This window comes from Stigmatopora argus, chromosome 3, assembly GCF_051989625.1.
Source record: "Stigmatopora argus isolate UIUO_Sarg chromosome 3, RoL_Sarg_1.0, whole genome shotgun sequence".
NCBI classification, from domain to species: Eukaryota; Metazoa; Chordata; class Actinopteri; order Syngnathiformes; family Syngnathidae; genus Stigmatopora; species Stigmatopora argus.
Genome location: NC_135389.1, coordinates 6,308,293 through 6,325,167, shown reverse-complemented (window position 1 = coordinate 6,325,167; position 16,875 = coordinate 6,308,293). Strand labels below are relative to the sequence as shown.

The window sequence follows — 16,875 nt, the reverse complement described above, 5'->3', positions numbered from 1 at the left end:
AAAAAAAAGTTGTAAATTGCCCTTAATTTTCACTGGTCGCTAATCAATATGAGGGCCCTCTTGCCCCCAAATAGCCAGCTTTATGTTGAGAAGCCTGCCTCAGTTGATGTTCATCAGATATTTTAAAATGCCACAGAGTCAAAGGAAGCTCCTCAAATTCAAGGTGAAGTCGTCAACTTAACTACGGGCTGAGTTGAAAAGAAAAATGGAGGACAACTGGCTGAGCTCTTCGTTTTGGAGTGGAGGAGTGTTTGGTCCATTCAAGGAGCAAATAGGTTGTCTTCTGTAAGAGTCTTCCCTGTGAATGGAGGAAGAGGAGTGGACCATTGAGGAGGAGTAGCCCTCTTCACCCTCCATGCTCTCATCTGTGTGCATTTGTAGGCGGAGTCAAGAGGTGACACAATATTTATACTCAGATTTACTTTAAATTACAGTCGTTTATTTTGCATGCAGCATTAGAGGTGCATCAATGAGGGTTTTTTTTTTAAATCTAGAAAACACACATTACATTTCAAAACCATTGCAATGCAAAATCATCTCAATTAAAGATTTAAATATTTACTTGGATAATTATTTGAGTTGCAAGATCAATGTGAGTTCTAAAAGTTGCTGTGATAAATAAATATAAAGCAACTACATCAATATTCACAGTCAATCGCATATTTCACATGCAAATATACACTAAAATTAGGAATATTATTATCATCCATTTCATGAATTTCCTATTTTTTTTAATCCCCAATACATGCAAAACATTAAAAACGTCCTTGGAATTATGAAATACATGAGTTCTGTCATCCTTGCCATTACAAATAGAAATTCATTCACTTTTTTTTCAAAGAATAAGCAAACTATGCTTAGAAATAACTAGATTACACTAATTAAAATTCTACTGTAAGAACTTGATGTTGACTTTATGCATTTTTCCCACTCCTTTTCATTTTACAGAATGCAAAATTAAAAATACATAAAACTGTGAAATGTTCATGTAGACGTGTGCAGTGCTTCATTGGGCCAAGTTTGTTAAGAAAATTATATCTTTTGCACTGTGATGCATGCATTTGCCAAAGAGTCACGCAACCAACTAAAATTAATTCATTCATTTTCTGTTCCGCTTATCCTCACTAGGGTCACAGGGGTGCTGGAGCATATCCCAGCTGGCTTTGGGCACCAGATTGGTGGCCAGCCCATTGCACGGCTCAAGGAGACGGACAGCCATTCACACTCACACTCATACCCAGGGGCAATTTAGTGTGTGAGTGTTCAACCAGCTAATGCGGCATATTTTGGGTATGTGGGAGGAATCCGGAGTACCTGGAGAAACCCCACGCAAGCCCTGGGAGAACCCTTGATCTAAGAACTGTGAGGCCGACACGCTAACCTCCTAAAATTAAATTGTGAAATAAAATTCAATAAGTCAATTTTATGGCTTTTAGACCTTGACAGTTACTAGACCAAAAAGGCATGTCTGGTTGTTCCTTTGCATATACGAATTGCTTAAGTGGAAAGAAGTAGTACTTTCACTTCCAACATGGTCAATAGAAGGCCTATTCAAGGATTCGTGCATTGTGGAAACTCAAAATAAATATGTCTAACTAAATCAATAAAACTAATAAATAAATTCATTATTAATAAATTAAAAATATTCCCCCTAATCCCAAAAACATGCATGGTAGGCTGGTTGAACACTCTAAATTGCCCCTACATAAATGCTCGTTCGTCTTTTTGTGCTCTGCGACTGGCTGGAAACCAATTACGTAAGTGTACTCCGCCTACTCACCATAGTTGGCTGGGATGGAATCCAGCACCCCCGCAACCCTTGTGCGGATGAGCAGTACAGAATATGGATGAATTAATCAATTAACAAGCGACATCCTTGGTAAAATTCACAATTTGTCCCGAGGACATTTATAGGTGAGTTCCGTCCGGCCCTCTGCTTAGGAGAGCAAGGTGGTTGCCTAAGGCGCTAACGGAGGAGGCACCAAATTGCTTTAGAGCACTGTGTCAAAGTGGTGGCTCGGGGGCCAAATCATTTTGTGCGGCCCAAGAAAGTAAATCATGAGTGCCGACTTTCTGTTTTAGGATCAAATTAAAATGAAGAATATAGATGTATATTAAATTTCCTGATTTCCCCCCTTTTAAATCAATAATTGTAATTTTTTATCCATTTTTTTCAGTTTTTAGTTCAAAAATCATTTTGTAAAATCTAAAAATATATTTAAAAAAAGCTTAGATAAACATTGTTTTCGATCTATAAAAAACTGAATATTCAGGGACTTTGATCCAGTTCTTTTAATCCATTTATGAAAAAAAATCTAAATATTATATCTAAAATGGTCCGGCCAAGGTGAAACCAAGTTGACGTTAAAGCTGACACCCCTGCTTTAGAGGGAAAATTTAAATGGGTAGGGATTGAGAGGGAGTGGGTGGGAGATGTCCTGCCTGGGTTTCCACAGATTTTCAAACAATTCAAAATATAGATAACCACAAGAAGACAAAATGAACTTAGTACAAATATCAAGTACATTTCAATAGGACACATATAAAAGACATTATATAGTAACGATTTTCCAAAATGACTTGTGGTCATTTTCCGTGAGTCAGATCATGACCTGGCTTCATGAACTCATGTTCCTCCTTTTGTTCCCATTGTGCTCTTGATGACATTGAAAGATCCCGAGAGAGATTTTGCATCAGCTCACTGTGTTAACGGCATTGTCCTAAATTAATGTTAATCATAAAAATATCGTTAGCCTCCTATACAGCATACAACCGGTTAACCCCCCCCGTGTGTCTTTAACAAAAAAATGGCTGAGTGTTGAGACCTACCGTATGCATGCATGTATATTTATGTGTATGTATGTATATATGTGCTAAGCAACACGCTTATTTATTTATATATTTATTCATGTATTTATTTATTAACTTACTTTTACCTATCTATTTATGTCTAAAATGCCTTTCCTATTCCTGCATCCTCACCCTCTTGCTACTGTGACAACAAAATTTCCCGAATACGGGATGAATAAAGTTATCCAATCCAATCCAATCCAATTACATCCATGCAAGTTAAGTGCAGTGTTTATCCCCTTTACCTTTACCTCCACCAAGAGCAAGTTTCTGAATGTGGGTTTGCCACACAGGCTCCAGTTTTTATTAAAAAATAAAAATAAAATCCATACAGCAGCAATATTAAGGAAAGTGCACTTTAAAAGGGATCTTTAACACAGGTGGTCGACCCTTTGATTACTCATTTCAGGTGAATCATAAACAGCGATGGACCTATAATTTTTAAATGAGATTAGATAACTTTATTCATCCCGTGTTTGGGAAATTCATTGTCGCAGTAGCAAGAGGGTGAGAAAAGACATTTAAGACATAAATAAATGGGTAATAAATAAGTAAATAAATAAATAAGCGTGTTGTATATATATATATATATATATATATATATATATATATATATATATATATATATATATATATATATACATACATATACACACATACATATGCAAACATACATATGCAAACATGCGGTTGGTCTTTAACATGTGAAAATACAGTATTTACAATATATATGGGTCATTTTCACATAATTCAGCAAATAACGGTAAAGACACTTTCAGAAAATGAATAATTTACAAAATGCAATTCAAGCATTCTGATTATCTCTAATTAGCAACACTAGCACTGCCTGGAAATATCTTAGCTGGAACTTTAATGAAAACATAATTAATTAAAATTTAACCTGGATTTTACTAGTCTGAGCTCCTTGTACTGGTGAATGATACGATATTGGTGCCCCATAAGAGCCACAAGGTCTTTCTCAAGGTCATCACAGAGTTTCGCAATGGTGACAGATTTTTCTTTCTTCTGGATGACAACAACATCAATTGGCCCATTATTTGTCATTCTGGTCTCTACTCCCTTCTCCCATTCGTGGTATAACACTTGCTCCTTTGATTGCCTTATGTCATCAGTTCCATCCCTGTAGATCTTTTTGATGTATTTCTTGCAGACAGCACAGTTTCTAAACATACAACGGTAAAGACAAAATTTATTAACGGTAAAGACACAACATTCCACCTCAGCCTTTGACATTGGTAGATGGTATTTCTTGGCACTCAGTAAATGATAGTGTTCTGCATGCATACACCATGCCCAGTTCATTAAAAAGCAAAGTAATTATGTTCACCAAGTTTTTAGGACATCGGTAAAGACATGGAATTGTTACGACATTTCACAGGTATGGTCCTTACCTTGGTTTTAGTTTCATTCTCATGGCTTCTGCTTAGCTGGCGTTGACAATATGGCTGACAACATCCTGGTACTTCTCCCACACCAGCCACCTGGTGTATTTACTGTGAATTTTTTGGTGTATTTCTCATGTGATAACGGTAAAGACACACTAACTGATATGAAAGGTACATCAGTAAAACTGTTTGCAGTTGCAATTCTTTTGCATTTTTCTCAAAGACAACTTGAGTGAAAATACTATTGAAACAAATCTAAACAACACATTCTAAATAGAGACAAACAAATAAATCATAACCCGACTTTTCATTCCTATAAACTGTGACACTAGATTCTGGACATCTAACGGAGTGGACAAATTCAACATAAACTGGCTCTCAATGTATTTGTGTCTCAAATAGATTTCTCTTAAAATTGGTGCCAAATGTAGTATAATATGTGGCAAACAAAGCAGTAGTAATTAATTTTTATAACTTTGTAACACATAAAGGGAAAGTCCAGGGCCATATCTTTACCGTTATTTGCTGAATTATGTGAAAATGACCCATATATATTAATTTAAAAAAAAATCCTGGTTGGAAGGGGGGTAACTCAAAGCTACATTTTAGCCTAGATCACCTAGTCCCCCAGATCCGGCCCTGGGTGTGTTTTCTCTCAAAATGGCATGTAGCACTAATAGCTCTTATTTGAGTATCAAGTATTGTTTTGTAGAGGAGGAATGTGTTCCACTGTCTGTAGAACAGCCATCAATCTTCTACAATATTGGTTGACCAGTCAGATGCATGAGTGCTCTTCAAGAATGGGAAGTGATGTTAATATTGAAAAGCTAAGCGTCTGTGAATGTAGGAATGGGGGGTGAAGAGATCAGGAGAAGTGTGTGCATTTGAGGTTGCTGGTTTATTTCTTAGTTTGAGACCTATCACAGATCTGAAGACTTATCATGATGGATCAGTGGATCATTTATCAGCAAAAACAAAACAAAAAAGATATGTCATAGTGTCCAAATTTCACCTAAGTTTAAAAAAAAAGTATAAATATGAATTAATGACAGACATTGCGTTGCAGCATTATAAGCGTGACAAAACCAACTTTCCAAACAATTATGACTTTATGCTGTAATCACAGTACAGGTATAATGCTGAGCTTTGCTCGACCCTGTCTCATAAGTATCAGTTACAAAATAAATGGTGATTGTGAATACAGTTTGCAGTGTTTAAAAAAATTACTGAGTAATAATGAAAGCTGTTTTAAATGTTAATTGTCTTAATAACATCTGTAAATGAATCACACTTGTTAACCAAATCTCAGAAGTGTCTGTATTAAAGATTCTCTGCATGTGGTTGCAATCTTCACTTCGTGCTAGTGGTGCTTTGTACCACTCTGACAAAAAAAAAAAAAACTAAAGTGCTGACTCAAGAGCTATTTCACTTAATTGAACAAACACCAAATGCAGAGGCACACTTATGTTGTTTTTTTATTATTTATTGAGAGGGATGTGCCTACTAGGGATGTCGCAATAATATATTTTTTTACTTACAATACAACTTGTTTCAAGATATGCCTTGACAATACTGCTCCAGTATGTCTGACTCCTAAAAAGGAGAAAGATTTTGGTATCAAAAAACACTGTAACTTGAAGCACAATTTCAAAATTTGCTCTGCGCTTAACCCTATAAAAGACTTATATAATGTATAATGCAAATGATAATGTTGTGTAAATGTTTCACATAAAAAAATGTTTAAAAAATTGTTAATTTAAAAATTAAATTCAGATATGTTGAACAAAAAAGATAAATAAATAAACATGCTCTATGCTTTATCAAGCATGGTAGGGGACTGCACAGCACAACAGCTGGCAGTTTTGAGAGGAAGATTTCAGTCGGGCCTTCCTGTGAGGAGTTTGCAAGTTCTCCGTTGTTCTTGTATGGGATTTCTCCGGGTACTTCACTTCCCACCCATGTCACAAAAAGATGCATGGTAGGTTGATTAAACACTACAAATTGACTGTTGGTGTAAATCAGAGCATAAACTGTTGTTTGCCCCGTTGGCAGGCAGTGAGATCTGCCATGAACTGGGACAGCTGGGCTCAGCTCCAGCACCCCCAAAGGGGTACGTTTTACGGTGAATAAATTAACGGATGTACTTTAGCAATAATTCTTCCACAAGCCACTAGAGGGAGACCAGAAAGACATTGAGGGCAGACATTATTTGCCCAAAACCTTGAATTTGACATGTTCCATTAACTATCTAAAAAAAAAATCATGTGAGTACAGATTTGCACGTATGTACAGTATGACTTTCTATTTTGAGTGCTTTAATTGACAGTTTAACAATGTCGTTCAACACACAGATTTTTCTCCTCATGACAGGGACATTTAGTACTACGTGCCTCCCCCTTCTCTTTCTTTGTGTTTCTCCCTGAGTTGAATCATGGGTCAGTAATCCCTTGCAAAGAGAGGGAGACCGCAAGACTAGATTTCCAGATGGTGGAGTCATCATTTATCTCTGCTCATCTATGTAACAAATTACTTATGTGCACTCAGACACTATTGGGATTACTTTCAAACAATAAAACATGGAACCACAGTCAACATCCACTCATCATCAACACAATCGGCTTCTTCTCCTACTGGACATGACAATGCTGTAATTCGTTAAAGTGATAGGAGATTTGTGATCGTACATTTCCATTAAAAGAAAAAAGAATTTTATGGGACTCTTAAAATGTATCTGATTTGGATGCCAACAGCTAAACTATTTACCATCATGAAGGCTGAAATTGGCAATGATTAATAATTGTGGATGAATGGCAGTGTTTTATCAAAAGTTGTCAATAAATAAAACAGGCTTTTTATGTTAGTAGTTCTTTTGATTTAACATCAAATGGAGGGAGGAAAAAAATCACTGTCAACATGACTTTAATAAAAATTGAAGCGCTATATGGTTTGTTTGTTTATAATTAGTTTTCCAGGAAATTGTGATGACTAAAACACAAAATAATTGAACGACATTTTGTGGTCATGATTGACACGTCAAAACACTCCCGCCTCCCTACCACTTAAACCACAAAAGCCAAGCAAAGGGGTAAATAAATAATTGTTGCCTTGTTTATTACTTTTGTCAGGACACTGTTCAACCATTGATATTGCTAAATGTGTGACTTAAAACACAAATTTGAAACTGTAATATAGCAACAGCTCACTACAAAATCAGCACAAGAAGGAAAGTGCAGCATTTTACAGGACAATTAAACATTCCAAAAAAAATGGAAGGAAAAAGCACAAAGATAAGTTGGCTTGCTATCTGCTATGTGTGAGTGTGTTTGTGTGAGTTATGTTCTGGCTGTTAAACTAAATTCTTTAGTGATATTATCAGACTGTTGGTGGACAAGTGAAGGCAGAGCATTTAACTGAGAACGCAAAAGTACATTTACAGATAGACACTGGAGTAACAAATAAAAGGTCTTTCCTCAATGTGGTGCCAAATCCTTCAATTCAGACAATATAAAGCCCAAAACAGGAGTTCAACATTTTATGTTTAAATATCCCAACATCTGTATGAAATCAAAATCATGTCAGAGACATTCTGTACTTGTAAAATAAAAAACGGTGCAAGCAAAAAGTGTTTGTAAAAATAATTTGTGCCCACAAGAAGAAATGTGCATTTGCAGAAACATTTGTGCTTGCAAAAATATATTTTTTTGTGCTTTTAAAAATGCTTTTCCTGTCTTATAATATTTTTTCACTTGCAAAAAAGAAACAATCGTTAAACATTAACAAAACATTTTTACAATAACATTTTGGTCAAATCAGAGCTTGGCTTTATGACTACCGATTCAACCAACCGCTGCTAACTACTAACATGAAAAATTAATTTTGCAAGCACAAGAAATATTTTTGTGATCACAAATATTTTAGAAAGTGAACAGAATATTTTTTTGTGAGCACAAGTTACGTTTCTAAACACAACCCCACTTTTTTGTGTACAAGCAGAAAATGGCATCTGGCCTGAATTCGATCCCCCATATCTGGCCCACTAGAGATACCTGTAATTCAAATAATGGATTTTCTCTGGGTACTCTGGTTTTCTCCCACATCCCAAAAACATGCATGGTAGGCTGGTTGAATTACCCTTAGGTGGTGATTAGCTGGCCACCAACTCAGGTTGTCCCCCATAGTCGGCTGGCATACAGCCCTCGCGCGACCCTTGTCAGGATGAGAGTTATGGAAAATGAATGAATGAATATCATTGTAGTAACAGTCAAAGATTGGACACAAGGAAAAAAAGTCAAAGAAACCAAAGTCAAAATGTCCGATAGAGACACTCAAGACTGCATATTGTATGAAAAGGTAGATAATTCATGGATACAGGATAGGAAAACGGGCAAACTCCTAGTGACTCTTGAGAGCACTCTGCTGCCTTCAGTATCATCAGCCCATGATAAGCACAATGGCATGTAATGCCTCTACCGTCAAATTTGGAACGTAAAGGCAACAATAAGTCCGTGTCTATCGTATGTTTCGGAGTATAAGTCACACCAGCCAAAGAGTACACAATGAAGAAGGGGGAAAAATGTAAGTCGCACTGGAGTACAACTCGCATTATTGGCAGGACATTTAAAAAAAAATCAGAAACCAAGAACAAACATATGTTAAAGTATCAAAAGTAAAAACGTGGACAAGAGGTAAAATAGGCTTCTGTTAACATAACAGTTTTTCAGGTAACTACTAGAGTGTAAAAAACATACTGTATAGTCTCACTTGGGAATTAATCGCAGCGCAGCCAAGCTATTTAAAAATGTGATTTATAGTCCGCAAAATACGGTAAATAATCTGACGTGAGACAAAAATCAGAAAATTGGGTTCCAAGGATCGAGGAATATACAACTTTAAACTATATCTAGCAAGTTTAATTCTGATAATCCAAGAATAACAGATGAAGAGCTATTTTTATTAGTGTCCAAGAACAAGCAAAAGACATTTTTGACCCTTCCATAGGGCGCTCTAAAACAACGCTTTCACAATGAGTCAAAGTGGTGTTGGCACAGGAAATTAAACAATCTTAGAGATGAATGGCTTCACAGACCTCAGTGATCAAACATTTATTTTTGTCTTCATCTCATCCTAATCACCAACTCATAAACAATGAGTAATTCATCCAAACAGCAGCTGTAACTAACAGTTGGTATGGTGACTTTACTGGCAAGAGAACTGAGCGTAGATATCAGACAGGAGGAAGGACAGCATGGGCGAGCAAGTGTGGAGTTCAACAGCTCGTCAATTGAAATCGTGTCATAAAATGAAGGAAACAGTGTTACTCGTCGCCACACAATATTAATAAGAAAAATTGAACTGCAAGAACAACTCTGCCAAATTAATGAATTAGATAAAAAAAAGTTATTCCCCAATATAATTATTGTTATTATTTTTTATAATCTTTGATATCCCTTTATCAGGTTAGAAAGATTATGGTGTAAAAGCCCTAGTATAGGTCCTTATTCAAGCTCTTTTAGTCCGTCTTTTTTTACTGTCCTCTACAGCAATGTGTCAAATTATATAAATTAAAAGGCTTCCCTCTTATTCAGTGTTAGTGAAGTCTCAACCGTTAAATGTTACAATTTGAATACAGTAATAATACCTTCACATAAGAGTCTCCCAACATATGAGAAATTTGAGATACGAGGAAACATTAATTTGTATTTAGTTATTTTCTATGGGAAAATTTGATTTGAGAGACGAGTAAATTGACATTCTAGCTCAGTCGCCTTAAGCTCGTATCTCAAGGGATTACTGTACCTAAAATGTTGATTGTTTGTTGATTTTGATTTTTAGGCGCTCAAATTCAATTACTTGACACTTGATTCTCACTAACATATGGCATCATCAGGCCCGTCACCAAACATTAGCCGACACTATGCCCAATTCACACATTAATCATACTAATGATCACAGGTCCAAAGCAGATTTGCTAGTCCTGGTCAGCTGCCAAAAAAATTAACATCGTTTTTAAAATAAACTGGTGAAGCTTACTGGATTTGTGTTAATACTTTTGGCCAAAGCTTAAACACTGTACCACAGCAGACTACGGGAAAAGCTACATTTTCAAGGTTAAAAAACTTGCAAGGACTAGATGACGTGTATAAAGTGTTGAGATGATCTTTTTTGTTCCGCCTAAATAACAAGGTGTTTTAACTGCTCTGCGTTTTTAGTACAACCACCTTAGTGTGCACAACCACTTTAGGGTGCAGGCATGGCCCTATGGCTCGCCTGTTATGACAGGACTTGGTATAAATGACTGCAAGTTCCACTATTGAATCCACAATTACACACAGTAATAAATATTGTAGTAAACTGCGACAAATAAACTGTATTTCTATTGGCGGGCCGTGGCCCAGCAGCCTTTTGTCACAGAGCCAGGAAATGTATACTGTTTAGGAAGTCAGTCCTCATAAACATGCTGAGCATGGTAAAATCTTTGTTCCAAAATTGTTAAGGATTTCTCCAATGTTGTTGAAACCATATACAAACTTATGCCAGTTTGGCTGACTTTGTAAGCGAATGACGCTGTCAAGCGTTTGCTGGGAAAAGAGTGGATGTGTGGCATGAGGGGAGTGGGCATGTACTTGCATAATTAGGAGCAGTGTGACATAGAACCGTCAGTAATTTTAAACCTGTTTTTTGTGCCTAGGTCTGACTTTCAAAAACAACTACAGTTGCATAGAAGACAAACTACAAACCAGGTCATACCCTCGTTTTGACCAGTGCTGAGCATTAAAGCAGTAGAATTAGGCAAACATTCACTTTTAAACAAGCTTATTTTTCAGATCATCTATGTTGTCCTCCAGAGCTAGTTGCCAGTCTCATACTCTTTTAATGGGGAAATGTAGAAAATGTGCTCTTTGGTGCTTGTATACTCACAGAGCCTGATTCATGCCTGATGTACAATGTGTCTACCAAATGCAAAATAAAAATCAAATCAAAAGCCTTTATTGCCATTATACAACAGCTGCATATAACGAAATTAGTGGTGCTACTCCACAAAGTGCGTGTTTCAGTAAAAACTTAAATGACTAATTTAAAAAGTCACGTCCGGGCAAGGTAATTCTAAAATATTGCACAGTCTAAGATATTGTATATAATATATTATACATATAATAATTGTGAAGGAGTGTCAAGTTCAACTGTATTTTTATTACTGGTGCCAAATTCCCATGATTTAGTAATCTGATACCAGTGAATTAAAGCTTTGAGGATTTGATGACTCCCTGCAACAATTGTAGTACAGCAAAGACATAATTATGTTAACTAATTGCTCAACCATCATTCATCTGTGTTGTATGTGTTTACTGTACATATGCATGTGAAAAAAATGTTTTTGGTACTCAGTTGTGTGTTCGAAAGGGCAGTGAGTATACCTTTGCTGGTTGACTGCTTGCCAAGATTAAGTACCAGACACATTCCAGCACATATTTAACAAATGGGCTGACAAAGAATGATGATAGCCTGGTGTGGGTTCATTCATCAAGGGTTGATAATTTGGATGATATGCTACATAGTTCCAAAAAGTATCCTACTCTTTGACATATTTCTGATGAAGTGGTCTTCTATAAAATTAATTGAAATGTTCATGGAGCCCTGCTCAGTCATTTTGAAGTAAGGCATAAATATACAAAGGCAAACTTAGAAGTCAGAACAGAAAAGGAGGAAAATCTTACGTTTTCTTTGAATTATAACTTCCTTGCTATTCTAAATAATCTATTTTTGAGGTCCACTTGTTGCTTTTAGGGGGAGAGCCAAACTACTTCCGACAAAAAAGCACAAAAAACAAAAACAAACATTTTAAGATGAGACACAGAAACAGAGAGATGACCACAGTGGCAGTGGGCACCAGTGGGGTTCGACCTCTGCTGGTCAGAATCAGATGAACTGTGACCTCATTTTTCCTGCTGTCTGACAGCTCATTAAAGACTGGACTGAACATCATCAATCAGCAGCAAACAGATTACAATCACCTCACTTTATTGCCTACCTCCAAATAGTTATTTGAAAGTAAAAACATTTAATCCATCATCCATCATTTCAAAAAATACTGAATGATTATTTTGAGACACCACTAATTGAACAACATAATAAAATTATTATTACCGAAATTTGTAGAGGTCTGTTGTTGAATGCTTAATTGCATAATAAAGTAAAATGCTTTAGATTAGAGAAAATAATAATTAAAAAACACTACAGGAATATAGGTTGCTCAGCTTTGGTGCAGGCAAATGGGCTCAGTTCCTACTCAGTGAAATGGTGACAGCGAGTCTGAATGGTTGTCTGTCACTTATATCATATGTACACTGCGAATGATTGGTGACTGCCAAAGTCAACTGGAACAGTGTCTGTTGTGAATGGATATTCACCTACGGTAATTGAAGATTTTTACCCTGAACAATTTGGATAACCAACAAAAAGGATCTCTCAAATGATAAGTGAAATAGCCTCCAGATTTTGACTCTTAAGTTCTGTGGAAAAACAATATTAGCAAGAAAATACATTAATGAAATAGGCAGTAACCTGTAAGGTGCAACCAGCAACACGCTTATTTATTTATATATTTATTCACGTATTTATTTATTAACTTACTTATTACATATCTATTTATGTCTAAAATGCCTTTCCTATTTCTGCATCCTCACCCTCTTGCTACTGTGACAACTAAATTTCCCGAATACGGGATGAATAAAGTTATCCAATCCAATAACAACTCACAGTATGAGCATGTGAGCATGTACTACTTTAAAATACTAGATTAAATCATGAAAAATGAATTTAGGCAAGATAAGAGTTGAGCTCAATCTTACCTTTAGACCTTTTTCAATCTTGGGAAAGATTAAAGATTAGGTAATGGTCATTATTTGCAATATCAGTAGATCTTGTAGCTACTGACGTTCCTAAATCAATTGTGATTTTGATCATCAGTGTAATTTATTTAATATACTACTTTTGAGCTAATAATAATTATAATAAACGGATCAAAACAGCTCTCCTTGTTCATTGCTTAATCAAATATTATAGTTTTGCTATGATTGTAACTGCTCTCTACTTAAACTACACCCTCTCCTTTGTGGTGCTGGAGCCTATCCTGGCTGACTTCGGGCCAGAGGTGGGGGACACCCTGAATTGGTGGTCAGCCGATCGCAGGGCAGGGGGGGACGGACAACCATTCACGCTCACACTCACACGTAGGGGCAATTTAGAGTGTCCAATCAGCCTACCTTGCATGTCTTTGGAATGTGGGAGGAAACCAGAATACCCGGAGAAAACCCACGCAGGCCCAGGGAGAACATGCAAACTCCACACAGGTGGACCAACCTGGATTTGAACAACAGGTCCCCCACTGTGAGGCCGACACGCTAACCACTCAGCCGCCGGGCCGCCCATAGGGAATATTTTTTTTTTCCAAATAGAACCTGATGTGTGTTTTGGATTGCAAGGAACATACACATTCATTTTCATTCATTCGTTTTCAGAACCGCTTAGAATTATAAGGGTTGCTGGAGCCTGTCCCAGGTAACTACGGGAACCAGGCAAAGACACTCTGAATCAGTGGTCAGCCAATCGCAGGGAACATACACATGTATGTGTGAAATCTTGATCTATCGGTTCCAAAATTACAAAGCAACTATTTCTCTTTTTTTTTGCCAAAACAGTACTGGATATACAAATGATGACGATATGGATCTTTTGCATTGTGGTTGATTTTAACCCATCACTATATCGATGAAGATCAATTAATTTTTAGTTATAGCGCGTCGGCCTCACAGCTCTGGGGTCCTGGGTTCTAATCCAGGTCATGTCCACCTGAGTGGAGTTTGCATGTTCTCGCTGGAACTGCGTAGGTTTCCTCCGGGTACTCCGGTTTCCTCCCACATTCCAAAAACATGCACAGTAGGCTGATTGGACACACTAAATTGCCCCTAGGTATGGGTGTGAGTGTGCATGGTTGTCCGTTTCCTTGTGCCCTGCGATGGGCTGATCACCGGAGTTAGCTGGGATAGGCTCCAGCACCCCCCACGGCCCTAATGAGGATAAAGCAGTTCAGAAAATGAGATGATAATTTTTAGTTGTTTTTTTTTCTAAATCTAGGAGTACCATTACCCTTGGAAGGTAAGACACCAGAAACCAAAGAGAAACAGTGATAAACAGGTTAATAGAATATTGGTTTTGATGAAAAAAGATTGTTGACTAAACCAACAAGGTAGACTTGCTGATTGACAGGTACTGAGTGTATGTGTTCATGCACACATTGTTGACCCTGGCCCAGTAGTTTACCATCAATAACCAAGTGGGTCTACTTCCTTGAGAAACCAGACACACATGCTGCGGTACGCACACACATTCTTGTAGATATATAGGTATCAGTGTCGATCTGTGGGAGGACCATGTACACATAAGTAAAAGCCTTCCTAGGAAATCAGAAACCTATGTTGGCCGTCATGGTGGTCCTCCTGGGAGTATAATTTAATGGTGGTGACTTACTGGTGGCTGGTTCTCTTTTATGAATCCTAGTCACTTACTGAGTTAATGTTGCCAATTATTTGAAAATCAATGACTACAATTCTTATTTTAATGGAGCTTATTTCACTAATGATCTGCATTTCTAGCTGTGTACACCAAAAATGGACTAAAATTAGGATTGTATGTACTTTACAAGTTATTCGTACTATAAAATTAGGTCTTTATATATTTACATAAATACATTTACATTACACATTTACTTTACATGTGTGCAGTGTGAATAACGTGCCAGCTTCTGCCAAAAGAAACAGTAACTTTGAGCCGGATTAAACAGGTTATATTGGATGTAGCACAAAAATTGATTTGCGTGCTTAACATAGCCTCATGCAAATAATATATTACACGCACGAGGTCATATTATTAATCATTAAAATGTGGTATTTATTGTTCTTTTTAAAAAACTCTTATTTCTATTTTTCTTACTCCCTGTAAATTATGCTATTTCATTCAGCTGTATCAATTTTCTCCCTTATATGATTATTGTTTTTTTCGTCACTCTTTGTTTGAACTTTCCTTTGTTTACAATTCAGTTCTTTCCACATCACACTGTCATGATGATGAGGCCAAGACATTGGTTATTTTGTAATGCTTAATTGGGGTTGTGAATGGAGAATGTTTCTGATCTCATTTGCAATTAACTTGGATAAATGAATGGAAACTTCAATTTCTATTTATACTTTATTTGAAACCTTACACCTTGTTGTCAGTGGTACCATTTGTTTGCACTTAATTGAAAACAAACAAATAAACAAAAATGCTGAGTTGCTCTTTAAGAGCTCTCTGTCTGCTTCATGTCTCATATCATTGCATTGCTTTTATAAAACCCAACAGTTCCAGAGATTCCCAGTTGAGACAAACTTTAAACCAGAGAAATCTTCCAGATATTACAGTTAAAATAAACCTCCTTGTGCACACCTTTAATCTGGTATACATAGTGACAGCATCACTTCCTGGTAAATGTAGTGGGGTAAATTATTTTGCATCACACTGGTTGAATCTTAATCTCTCTAAAAAAATAAAAATAAAAAAAATAAAAAAAACTTTCTGGGCCCTGCCGCTGCAGACGTGCTTTTGCACACCTTATATTCACAATTCCTCGCACTGTTCGTTAATGTGAAACAAGACGTTTTACCTTTTTTTTTATTACCTCGAACATGATCGCACAAACATTCCATATATAGTCTTTTCCAATGTGGATGGGAAAAATGGCGTCTGCTATGGAGTTGCCCTGCCTGAAAAGTTGATTTATTTATTTATTTTATCAATGTGACCGTAATACTCCCTTCGGGGAATTAAACCAATATGAAACTTTTTTCTCTGAAATAGCCAGTTGGGTTTGGATAAATTGAAGTAATACTCCACCCACATCTAGTTTCTATATGTATGACTTGACTAGGCTGGGCGAGGAAGGACTTGTAATCAAATGCTAGGCTACAAGAAACATCAAGTCTTTGTGTATATTTTCTAAATTCTGGCTTTGTCAGTGGTTATGATAGTATTGCAAAATTTACTCATGGTAGTGTGCCTGGAGCAATAACTCATTTGCACGAGACAGAACCAAAACATTAAGATGTTGACAAATCATAAATAAATTGCTCATTGAGGGGAAGCTAACCCCATTCATTCAACAGCATCTCAATGACAGGGTAAATGTTACCCTATGCTGACCTTTGACAGTATGGAAGTAATTTAGAAGATTATTGTCTTGCGGTGCTCTATTCATGAATGTGAAGTAAGATAGGAGCATGTATGTAGATGTGTGATATTTAAATGATTCACTCTTAAGATGTACTCTCAGCGAGACCATGCAACACTGCTTTCAGGCAGGCATGTGGGGCAAGTACTATTTGAAGAAAAGAGCACTGATAGAAAAAAAACCCCATAGGTTTTCTGGTGTTTAGAAAAAAAATGATGTAAGAAATTCAAAGTGATGAGCAGCTTGATAGATGGCTTGGTTATCTATCGCTCGAGTGAAAATGCAAGTTTGGTGCATTGTTAAACAACTAACTTTATCGTACAATGAAGCATGACTTAAAAACCTTGATGAGATAAT

At 36.6% G+C, this 16,875-nt stretch overlaps 1 protein-coding gene across 4 annotated transcripts in view; it reads right to left on the bottom strand.

The window, feature by feature from the left end:
• wt1a (WT1 transcription factor a) overlaps window positions 1–288 on the bottom strand; it is a 24,347-nt gene extending 24,059 nt beyond the window's left edge. For all 4 annotated transcript variants that reach the window (XM_077596513.1, XM_077596514.1, XM_077596515.1 and 1 more), the window contains exon 1: window positions 1–288. This exon is cut by the window's left edge and continues 530 nt beyond it. The gene's annotated coding sequence lies outside the window, so the exon portion shown is untranslated.
• Between the last annotated feature and the right edge of the window lie 16,587 nt (window positions 289–16,875).